At 42.8% G+C, this 11,939-nt stretch overlaps 1 non-coding gene across 1 annotated transcript; it reads right to left on the reverse strand.

Annotated features, from left to right (window-relative positions):
• Positions 1 to 3,348: 3,348 nt before the first annotated feature.
• On the reverse strand, positions 3,349 to 3,420 carry Trnag-ucc. Its single transcript has one exon. It is a non-coding gene; the product is annotated as a tRNA-Gly (tRNA).
• Positions 3,421 to 11,939: the final 8,519 nt, after the last annotated feature.

Genomic DNA, 11,939 nt, shown 5'->3' on the forward strand with positions numbered 1-11,939 from the left:
TTTACAGTTAGCATTTGTTGATGTCAATTGCTAAATCACTCCAATTTCTTCGAATATCTTATGTATTTATAAACGAAGGTATTGTGACACAATGAAGTTCGTTAAAACAGTCATCGCAACTTGCTTGCTGGTATTTGTCGGTTCTATTTCTGCGAGGAAAGCTCTGACCAGGAATAAAGGTTGTTGTTGTTGTTGTTGTTGTGGTCTTCAGTCCTGAGACTGGTTTGATGCAGCTCTCCATGCTAATCTATCCTGTGCAAGCTTCTTCATCTCCCGGTACCTACTGCAGCCTACATCCTTCTGAATCTGCTTAGTGTATTCATCTCTTGGTCTCCCTCTACGATTTTTACCATCCACACTGCCCTCCAATGCAAAATTTGTGATCCCTTGATGCCTCAGGACATGTCCTACCAACCGATTCCTTCTTCTAGTCAAGTTGTGCCACAAACTTCTCTTCTCCCCAATCCTATTCAATACCTCCTCATTAGTTATGTGATCTACCCATCTAATCTTCAGCATTCTTCTGTAGCACCACATTTCGAAAGCTTCTATTCTCTTCTTGTCCAAACTATTTATCGTCCATGTTTCACTTCCATACATGGCTACACTCCATACAAATACTTTCAGAAACGACTTACTGACACTTAAATCTATACTCGATGTTAAAAAATTTCTCTTCTTCAGAAACGCTTTCCTTGCCATTGCCAGTCTACATTTTGTATCCTCTCTACTTCGACCATCATCAGTTATTTTGCTCCCCAAATAGCAAAACTCCTTTACTACTTTAAGTGCCTCATTTCCTAATCTAATTCCCTCAGCACCACCCGACTTAATTCAACTACATTCCATTACCCTCGTTTTGCTTTTGTTGATGTTCATTTTATATCCTCCTTTTAAGACACTGTCCATTCCGTTCAATTGCTCTTCCAAGTCCCTTGCTGTCTCTGACAGAATTACAATGTCATCGGCGAACCTCAAAGTTTTTATTCCTTCTCCCTGGATTTTAATACCTACTCCAAATTTTTCTTTTGTTTCCTTTACTGCTTGCTCAATATACAAATTGAATAACATCGGGGAGAGGCTACAGCCCTGTCTCACTCCCTTCCCAGCCACTGCTTCCCTTTCATGTCCATCGACTCTTATAACTGGCATCTGGTTTCTGCACAAATTGTAAATAGCCTTTCGCTCCCTGTAGTTTACCCCTGCCATCTTTAGAATTTGAAAGAGAGTATTCCAGTCAACATTGTCAAAAGCTTTCTCTATGTCTACAAATGCTAGGAACGTAGGTTTGCCTTTCCTTAATCTTTCTTCTAAGATAAGTCGTAAGGTCAGTATTGCCTCTCGTGTTCCAACATTTCTGCGGAATTAAACAATAAAAGTAAGAAATAGAAATTCCTCATTATGCGTGCATTAGAGGTGTTTATAACTGTAGAAACTGCAACAAGCAACAAAATAATATCAACTCCATGAGTCAAAAGCCACTGAGGAATAACTTAAAATAAGGATACTGATCTGCTGTCATAGGAGACTTCTAAAAATGTGACATATCTCAATTTGACGCTTACATGCAAACATTTTATACCTGCAAGCCATCAAAAGTTGTATACTCATTGCAGGAACACTGCAGGAATGGCACTAACAGTGGAAAGCGTCAAAAGTCGGCAGGGTACGATTTATGCGGAGATACAACCTACCATCCTGACTAACACCCGTTTTCAGGACATCTCAAGAAATAAAAATCACATTGAGTTGCAGAATTAGGATTGGTCGTGGGTGTTTTCCATCACACATGTTTGGGATGAACATAGAGGAAACTCCATTCTCTGATGGTGATTATGCAACATTGAGAGATACAGAACATCTCTCATTCTTATGTGTCCAATATAAAGCTGTGGGTGGGAGGTATCCACATAGTTGAGGATATTTCTTGATATCTTTACACAAAACATTAGGTATTTTTGCAACCCTGATGAATCCAACAGATATTATAGCCTTTATGAAGTTGATATCAAAAAGTTTGTTGTTATACAAATAAGTATTGATTTCAATGTTATGGTTTAAAACCTTTAAGATCAGTCACTTTGTATATTTTAAAATACATTACTAATTCTTTAATATTCATTGCATATTAAAGCTGGCGCTCGGAAGGGTGTATTATTTCACAATCAGATTCAAGTAATATTATGTAATTTGTTAAAAAAGAAAGATGGTACCTGTACTGTGAATCAATGTACAATGTACAAATTTCAGAACTTCTCAAGAAATGAAAATCATCTTAAGTTGGAAAAAGATATTATGACTAGGATATGTATTGGTTAATAATAATCTATTTCTCTTTCTATAGATTTTTCGTTTGCAAGGTTGTTCTCTTACAAAGATTAAAGTATATATTTTAAGTAACACAGTCGAACACTTGAAAGTCTAGTAAACAATGGAGGCAAGTGAGAAACCAAAAATTGTGCAGTTTGCTGGTTATAAGTTTTGTGTTGGTAATACTGTTAGCCGGTAATATTGCGCTAGGTCTCACATATCTATACAGAAGCTATTGGATCAAACAGAGTTCCCTCAGTATGGAGGACTACATTACTTTAGGTTTTCATATTCGTTGAAAGTTTCAAACACTAGAGCTTATATGGTTTAGAACTTACAGTCTACGAATTTTCAAGAGTTCGATTAGCAAAATAACGTTATAATTTTTGATAAAAGGCGGCAATAGAAAAAAAATTGCATGTTCTGTTTACTTTAAACGATTCCCCAGTCAAGTCAGAAAAAAGATAGCTGTAACTGTAGCAAAGGCTGCTGCATTTTTAGCGAGCCTTATAATCAAGAATAATAAATTTTAATAGTATTGATCGCAATATAATGTAATAGTTAGATAATAGCCGGTTTCGGTTGTTGAACAACCATCCTCACATCACACTTACAGTGTAATTGGTGCCTAAATACAGTGAGAAGAACTACAACTTGTCAGTATCCAAAGGCTGGTGAGAACATGACTGTTAACGTATCTATCTGGTGGGAATGAAACATGATTTGAGGATGATTGCTGGTTAGCAGAAACGAGTTATCATGAAGTTGTTATAGCACTACATTGCGATCAAGACCATTTAAATTTATAAGAAATAATGAAAATCGAAGTGTCTCTCTTACCTGAAGGTGTCAGAGTTGCAATGAATTACGAATCAATACAAGATCATGGGGTCACCGTGGCAGCACTGAGCTGTAATGCGTTTATGAACGCGTACTTGAGTATTTCTATGGCCTATGACCTAACAGTAAAATAAATTAAAATAATACTGAAAAATCCAAGTTAGACATACTGTCCCAAAGGCAAGAAGTAAAAATACCTGCGATGGCCGGGAATCGAACCCGGATCAACTGCTTGGAAGGCAACTATGCTGACCATTACACCACCATCGCTGGATGATACACACCTAGCACGTTGCAGACTCATCGAAAGGAACACAGCGCCGCTGACTCATCGAGAGGAACACAGCGCCGCTCCGGCTTTCACCGTGACCTTACAAGACCAGATCCCTGCTGGAAGGACTTGCGTGCAGCACGCTCTGAGTTTGGTTCACGCGCAGATGGTCTCCGTCATTTGACAGTCGGCTATTGAGGAGTTGCAAGGTAATGTGAGGGAAAAATATTTAACGTTTCGTCGAAGACGTGGTCTTTACAGACAGAACACAAATTTGGACAAGAACGGGAAGCAGATTGTCTGTGTTCGCATCAAAAGATCCATGCAGTCATCCACTTCAAGCTACTGTAGAGAATCAAGGATAATCTGAATACGGATAGCATGATGGAGAATCAGGTCCGTTCTTTCCAAAAGAAAGTTAAGTTCTTAAGCTTTGACTACCTTGCTCAGTACATAATTAAGACGTTATTCCTTTTGTTTGAAGCAATTCTAAATCTTATTGTTTTGCCGTATACAATGAGTCCGAAATGTTAAGAAAATTTCATGACTGTGTCAGAGTTGGTTGCTGCGTCCTTGATGTAGAGCAACGTGGATATCATTAAGAATAGTTTCTGTCTGGTGACTGTGCTGAGGATTTCTTGGTTGGGAGGATCCAGCAGCTTTTCTCGGGTGAAGTGGCATCGACTTTAGATGTATCGCAAAGGAAGTGTGTGGGGACCGCCGCCATTGTTCATGTTGTAGATTAATGACCTGATAGTTTGTTCAGCTCCGAATTGTTACAGATCATTCAGTTATCTAAAATCATATACTACCCCGAGAAGTTGGACAAATTTCCCATCAGAGATTTATAAGATTTCGAAGCAGTGACAGGATTGGCAAGTGATTTCTAATGTGCAAAAGCCCTAGGACTGCAATATCAGTGGATCACAACTGCAATCACTCAATTCTGACAAACCACTAATTCTCTCCTCCCCCCTCACCCCCCGCCCCAACCCTTCCCGCTTAGTTTACGGGGAAGAAATGTGTCATGGCTTGCGGAGATTGGACAACCTTTACAGCAGTGGAGTACGACAGCAATGTGCGTTGCCGTTTTTGTTGAGGTGTCGTGATCAAAATATTGTTCCAAGGTTTGCCAAAGTTGTGCACTGTATTAGTTTCCTGACACAAATCGCTTGAAGCATAGCGCTGGGCCTGCTATTGCTCGTGAAAGGATCCATTACACTAGTCGATGGTTGGATTTTGTTTCCAAGGGTTGTTTCGGCTTCGTTTAATGACTGCTTCAAAAATTTTGGCTTTTTATTGGGACTGGTTGGGCGGTGCTTCGCGGTCGCTGGCCGACTGGGAATTTCACTCTGTAACTGCCATGCATTTAGCGATGTTTGAACGTTTCCGTGGCTCGGGGTCTAATACTATAATTCAATGTTTTGTGATAAATCTCACGGAGAAAGCTTTTGACGGCGCAGATTTAGCCGTGCTAGGGAAAAGTTAAATTCTGCATCGAAGCTCAAGAGTTTGCCAATAATCGATTTTACTAGTTATGTTAGATTGGCTGTTTTTAAACTACCTCGTGATGTGGCAGAGGGGGCTATGAGGGAGGCATGTCGTGTGTTATTTCATACTTTACTACTGCTTTGGAAGCATTGTAGCTGCATAGTCCAATTGTTTGGAAGGTGGACGGATTATCAGCCTGCTGCTCTGGCCGTAAGTGAGGCCATATCTTTCTAACACTGTGGTACATTTCAACGAGTGGGGACGTGGTGGCAGCGTTGGGGGAGGCTGGAGGTAGTGGCAGCATTGTTGCGTGTGTGTGTGTGTGTGTGTGTGTGTGCGTGCAATCAATGTTTCTTAGGACTATCGATTAAGTAAGTACAGCTTTATAGGAAATTATTTTGTTTTATGTATTTACATTTTTGACAGTCATTGCATAGCACAATATTTTGAAAGCATACATGTACTACAAGCCTTAAATTGTAGCTGTATAGCCTCAAGTTCACCAGGCAGCACAATCTACATAGGAATACCAAGTCGTAAATCTACCTTTACAGGATCTAACTTCCTCACTTTGGCAGTAGGGGAATACAGGCATTCTCCCATTGTTTCATTTACTACATATTCACACGAAATGTGGGTACGGTGGGGGTTCCCCTGGGTGACCCTGAATATAGCTAGCACAATAGCCTAAGGTATGTGGTGACTACCCGTGTGGAAGTAAGTGAAGGGTGACTTTCAATAGTATTTATGCTGATACCCCAGAAATCCTTATCAGTGACCTTGACATAAGCCTGTAATCTGGCACAGTATGTCCACTAGATAATTTCTGCCATGAAACATGTTTAATAACTAAAACACATTTCTAGACAACAAGAGCACATACTAGGAATTCTAAATCATTGTAGTTCAATGTAGCCACGCAGCATTTATTTTATTTATTTATTTATTTATTTACTTGATCTGATCTGATTGGACAAGGTTTCAGACATACAGTACTGTATCTACATGGTAGTTACCTTTGAAATAACCATTTTAATACGACAAATAGGATTACATTGAAATAATAATAATAACAGCAGTGGGGTTAGTGGTAGCAGTATGGCAGATATAAAAAGAATTTATACATGTAAAAATTAGATGCTTTCTGATATAGCGAATTCTGCGAAAAGGAAATGGAAGGACACTATACCAGCCAAGAATACTGGGAAATGTGGAAGATGTAACTGGTAATGATGTACAGGGGTAATGAGTGCATAAGGGGCAAAGGTAGTCACTGTTGCTTCAGTTCATATTGGATTAATCGTCTTCTGAAGCCGAAGATATTATTCAGTTCTCTAATATCATTTGAGAAGGACTTCCAGAAAGTGGCTGAACGATGAAGCAGGACAAAGGATTATGGTCTGATGGGAACTGGTGATCCTGCCGTGCTGTTCAGACAAGAGCGTTAAGGTCAAGGAGAGATATGAGGGAGAGTGACAGCAGAGAAGACAGAGTATGGAAACCCCTGCACTTGTCTGCACGCAGCCAGGAAACATGTGCATATTTTGGTGAAACATGATCAAAGAGTCCCACAATAGAGTTATAACGACCGACCGGGGTGGCCGAGCGGTTCTAGTCGCTACAGTCTGGAACCGCGCACCGCTACGGTCGCAGGTTCGAATCCTGCCTCGGGCATGGATGTGTGTGATGTCCTTAGGTTAGTTAGGTTTAAGTAGTTCTAAGTTCTAGGGGACTGATGACCTCAGAAGTTAAGTCTCATAGTGCTCAGAACCATTAGAACCATTAGAAATATAACGGACACAGGCATTCATAGTAAGTTCCAGGTGCTGTAAACTTTCCTGAGAAAGACCTTCCAGGATAACATCGTTGTAATCGATAATTGGTCAAGAGGGAAGAGGTTTTTATATTTTTGTAGAGCATGGAGAGACGCTGATGTTTTCTTGCACTTTAGAGTGGTGTGCTCATTGCAATTAAGATTTTCATCTATTCTTACTCCTAGGCTCGTTGCTGAGGGAAAGAAGTTTATCTTTGTCCCCTTTAGGATTAAAGATGTTATGGATCCCGATATTTCGTGGTGATGAGCCTAGTATGACCAACCAGTACCACTTGGGTTTTGGATGGAATTAGGCTTAACCCATATACAGTGATCCTTTTCATAGTATATACAGGTCGGTGCTGAGATTCTCGGTAGCTGTCTAAAGGTTTACTGGTTACGAACTTAGACACAGCTAGAGGTCATCAGCGCATAGTGCTATTTGCGCATGACAAAACTGGTGAAACATCATTGACATACAATAAAAAGACTTTAGGACCTAATACCGAACAGCAATTCACATGAGGTGCAAGAATGGGAGAGACAAATTTCGAAACTGAAAGTATGGCTAGGGATGTCCAAGATTAAGATCTATGGATTATCTTTGCAGAGAAAACGATATAATGTACCAGTTACCTTTCGACGTGGTTGTGCTTTTCCTGAAACCGCAATTGGAGTCGGGTGGAATTCTGAATTCCATTTTGTACTTGTAAGATGTGACTCCTTCTCATTTTACTTTCACTGTTCGAGATTACCTCAACCTCATTTGCCATCGACTGTGGATCGTTCGAGGTTCACGGCGTATGGTGACTCTGAGGTGACCAGATATTATCCCCTTAGACTTGTTCGTGTGAGCTTATATCAAGTCCCTTATGTACAGGACTAAAATCAATACTGTGCCTTAACTGCGAGATTGGTTTATGCATCACGCTGATCAACTACGGAGTATGTTCCGGGCTACGGTGGAAAAGTTGTCAGCAGGCCGGTGTGGCCGAGCGGTTCTAGGCGCTTCAGTCTGGAACCGCGCGACCGCTACGGTGGCAGGTTCGAATCCTGCCTCGGGCATGGATGTGTGTGATGTCCTTAGGTTAGATTAGGTATAAGTAGTTCTAAGTTCTAGGGGACTGATGACCACAGTAGTTAAGTCCCATAGTACTCAGAACCATTTGAACCAACTGGTCAGCCGGCCGGAGTGGCCAAGCGGTTCTAGGCGCTACAGTCTGGAACCGCGCGACCGCTACAGTCGCAGGTTCGAATCCTGTCTCGGGCATGGATGTGTGTGATGTCCTTAGGTTAAGTAGGTTTAAGTAGTTCTAAGTTCTAGGGGACTGATGACCACTGCAGTTAAGTCCCATAGTGCTCAGAGCCATCTTGACCCAACTGGTCAGAAGTCCCTTGCAGAAATACAGAGCCAAGCAGCCTCTATAGCCGACCATAACTGCGAAAGCGTTGCCGACGCAGGATTCTGTACACGAGCTGACCTTCTCACTATATCCAATAAATGTCCCATGAGATGGGATTCATACTGGGAGATCCGGCTGACCAAATCATTCCCTCAAATTGTCCGGAATGCTCTTCAAACCCACTGCGAGTAGTTGTGGCTCAGTGAAATGGTGCATTCTCATCCATAAAAAACCCACATTTATTTGGGGACATGAATTCCATGAATGGCTGTAAATTGTCTCCAAGTAGCCGAACATAACCATTTCCAGTCAATGATCGGTTCAGTTGGACCAGAGAACTAAGTCAATTCCGTGTAAACACAGCCACCACCAGGTTGCATAGAGCCTTCTTGACAACTTGGATCTATGGATTCGTGGGATCTGCACCACGCTCGAACCCAATCATCAGCTCTTACCAACTGAAATCGGGACTCATTTGACCAAGCCACAGTTTCTCAGTCGTTTAGGATCCAACTCACGAGCTGAGGAAAGGCGGTGCAGGCGATGCCGTGCTGTTAACAAAGGCACTGGAATCGGTCATCTGCTTCCGTATCAAGTTAACGTCAAATTTCGCAGCACTGTCCTAACGGCTACCTTCGTCGTACGTGCCACATTCATATCTGCCGTTATTTTAAGCAGTGTTGTTTGTCCGTTGGCACTGACAACTCTACACAAACGACGCTGCTCTCGGTCGTTAAGTGAAGGCCGGCGGCCACTCCGTTGTCCGTGCTGAGAAGTGCGGTATTCTCAGGACAATATTGACACTGTGGACCTGAAGATATTGAATTCCCTAATGATTTCCGAAATGGAACATTTCAAGCGTCTAGCTCCAACTAGAATTCTGCATTCAGAGTCTGTTAATTTCCGTCATACGGCCATATCATGTCGGAAACCTTTTCACCTGAATCACCTGGGTACGAATGACAGCTCCGCCAATTTGCTTCCCTTTTATGCCTTGTGTATGCAATACTACCACCACCTGTACAAGTGTAATCGCTGTTCCATGAGTTTTGTCACCTCAGTGTAATGTTTTCATGAAAACAAATAATTATTTTTGTGACACGCTGTACTTTGTGCATGCCCAGGCATGTAGCACACTACGTGCCAGTGTTACGTTTCTTTCTTGTCGTTTTTGTGATGTTGAATTTTTTTTGGAAAGCGCTGTGGTTCTACTAGTAATAAATGGGGAAACGAGAAGTAACATTTACACTACTGGCCATTAAATTTGCTACACCACGAAGATGACGTCTACATACGCGAAATTTAACCGACAGGAAGAAGATGCTGTGATATGCAAATGATTAGCTTTTCAGAGCATTCACACAAGGCTGGCGTGCTGACATGAGGGAATTTTCCAACCGATTTCTCATACACAAACAGCAGTTGACCGGCGTTGCCTGGTGAACCGTTGTTGTGATGCCTCGTATAAGCAGGAGAAATGCGTACCATCACGTTTCCGACTTTGATCAAGGTCGGATTGTAGCCTATCACGATTGCGGTTTATCGTATCGCGACATTGCTGCTCGTGTTGATCGAGATCCAATGAGTGTTAGCAGAATATGGAATCGGTGGGTTCAGGAGGGTAATACGGAACGCCGTGCTGGATCCCAACGGCCTCGTATCATTAGCAGTCGAGATGACAGGCATCTTATCCGAATGGCTGTAACGGATCGTGCAGCCACGTCTCGATCCCTGAGTCAACATATGGGGACGAACAGTTCGACGACGTTTGCAGCAGCCTGGACTATTAGCTCGGAGACCACGGCTGCGGTTACCCTTGGCGCTGCATCACAGGCAGGAGCGCCTGCGATGGTGTACTCAACGACGAACCTGGGTGCACGAATGGCAAAACGTCATTTTTTCGGATGAATCCACGTTCTGTTTACAGCATCATGATGGTCGCATCCGTGTTTGGCGACATCGCGGTGAACGCACATTGGAAGCGTGTATTCGTCATCGCCACACTGGCGTAACACCCGGCGTGGTGTGCCATTGGCTACACGTCTCGGTCACCTCTTGTACACACTGACGGCACTTTGAACAGTGGACGTTACATTTCAGATGTGTTACGACCCGTGGCTTTACCCTTCATTCGATCCCTGCGAAACCTTACATTTCAGCATGATAATGCACGACCGCATGTTGCAGGTCATGTACTGGCCTTTCTGGATACAGAAAATGTTCGACTGCTGCCCTGGCCAGCACATTCTCCATATCTCTCACCAATTGAAAACGTCTAATCAATGGTAGCCGAGCAACTGGCCAGTCACTACTCTTGATGGACTGTGGTATCGTGTTGAAGCTGCAAGGGCAGCTGTACCTGTACACGCCATCCAAGCTCTGACTCAATGCCCAGGCGTATCAAGGCCGTTATTACGGCCAGAGGTTGTTGTCTGGGTACAGATTCCTCAGGATCTATGCACACAAACTGGGTGAAAATGTAATCACATGTCAGTTCTAGTATAATATATTTGTCGAATGAATACCAGTTTATCATCTGCATTTCTTCTTGGTGTAGCAACTTTAATGGCCAGTAGTGTATGTCACTGCGGCTGTCTACGGTGAGAAAGTTTTAATGAATGTCTCACTAATTGCAATAAAGTGTCAACTGCTCCTTTTTTTTTGACACTTCGGACACAGAGTAGTCCAGGAGCCTGCAGACAACTCCGCTGCGCTGTGGTGGAGCGGCACTCCACCGGTTGGCACAGACTCTGCCCACGGCCCGGCTACATCAAAGCTGCGGTCTGCGCCGTGTTCTCAAGTTGGGCCGTGTTACTGGTAGCCGCGAGCAGCTGTGGTGGAAGCCTTCCGCTCAGCTCACGCACTCTGAACAGTCCGGCAGCAGACGCTGTCAGGGCAGGGTTCCCTCTGGCGATGTCAATACAACAGCTGTATCTGAAAAGTCGTGCTGATATTCAATCGTCTTCTCCGTTTAATTCTCTTGTTCCTTGTTATTAACATTTACAAATTATTATGTAATTCCCTATCGACGAATTTCGTTCTTTAAACCCAGACACCAATAGCAAAACGACTCGAAATAATTCTGATCATGCAACGTAGATTTTCACGGCCGGTACTAACTTCACTTAAAACGTCCGACCTGACAGGCTGGTCGGCATGTAAAACTTTCCCCAAACCTTTCATCTCCGGCGGTGGGAGACCTTTTCAGAGGCGAAGCGGCGAACTGCAATCACTGCACTAGGGAGCGCCGTATATACAGGGTGGTCCACTGATAGTGACCGGGCCAAATATCTCACGAAAGAAGCATCAAACGAAAAAGCTACAAAGAACGAAACTCGTCTAGCTTGAAGGGGGAAACCAGATGGAGCTATGATTGGCCCGCTAGATGGCGCTACCATAGGTCAAACGAATATCAACTGCATTTTTTTTGAAATAGGTACCCCCATTTTTATTACATATTCGTGTAGTACGTAAATAAATATGAATGTTTCAGTTGGACCACGTTTTCGCTTTGTGATAGATGGCGCTGTAATAGTCACAAACATAAGTACGTGGTATCACGAAACATTCCGCCAGTGCGGACGGTATTTGCTTCGTGATACACTACCCGTGTTAAATTGGACCGTTTAACAATTGCGGAAAAGGTCGATATCGTATTGATGTATGGCTATTGTGATCAAAATGCCCAACGGGCGTGTGCTATCTGTGCTGGTGGGTATCCTGGACGATAGTTACGTTATTTAAGGAAGCGGGAAGTGTTCAGCCACATGTGAAACGTCAGCCACGACTTGCAACAAATGATGATGCCCAA

Source organism: Schistocerca piceifrons, chromosome 6, assembly GCF_021461385.2.
Source record: "Schistocerca piceifrons isolate TAMUIC-IGC-003096 chromosome 6, iqSchPice1.1, whole genome shotgun sequence".
NCBI lineage: Eukaryota > Metazoa > Arthropoda > Insecta > Orthoptera > Acrididae > Schistocerca > Schistocerca piceifrons.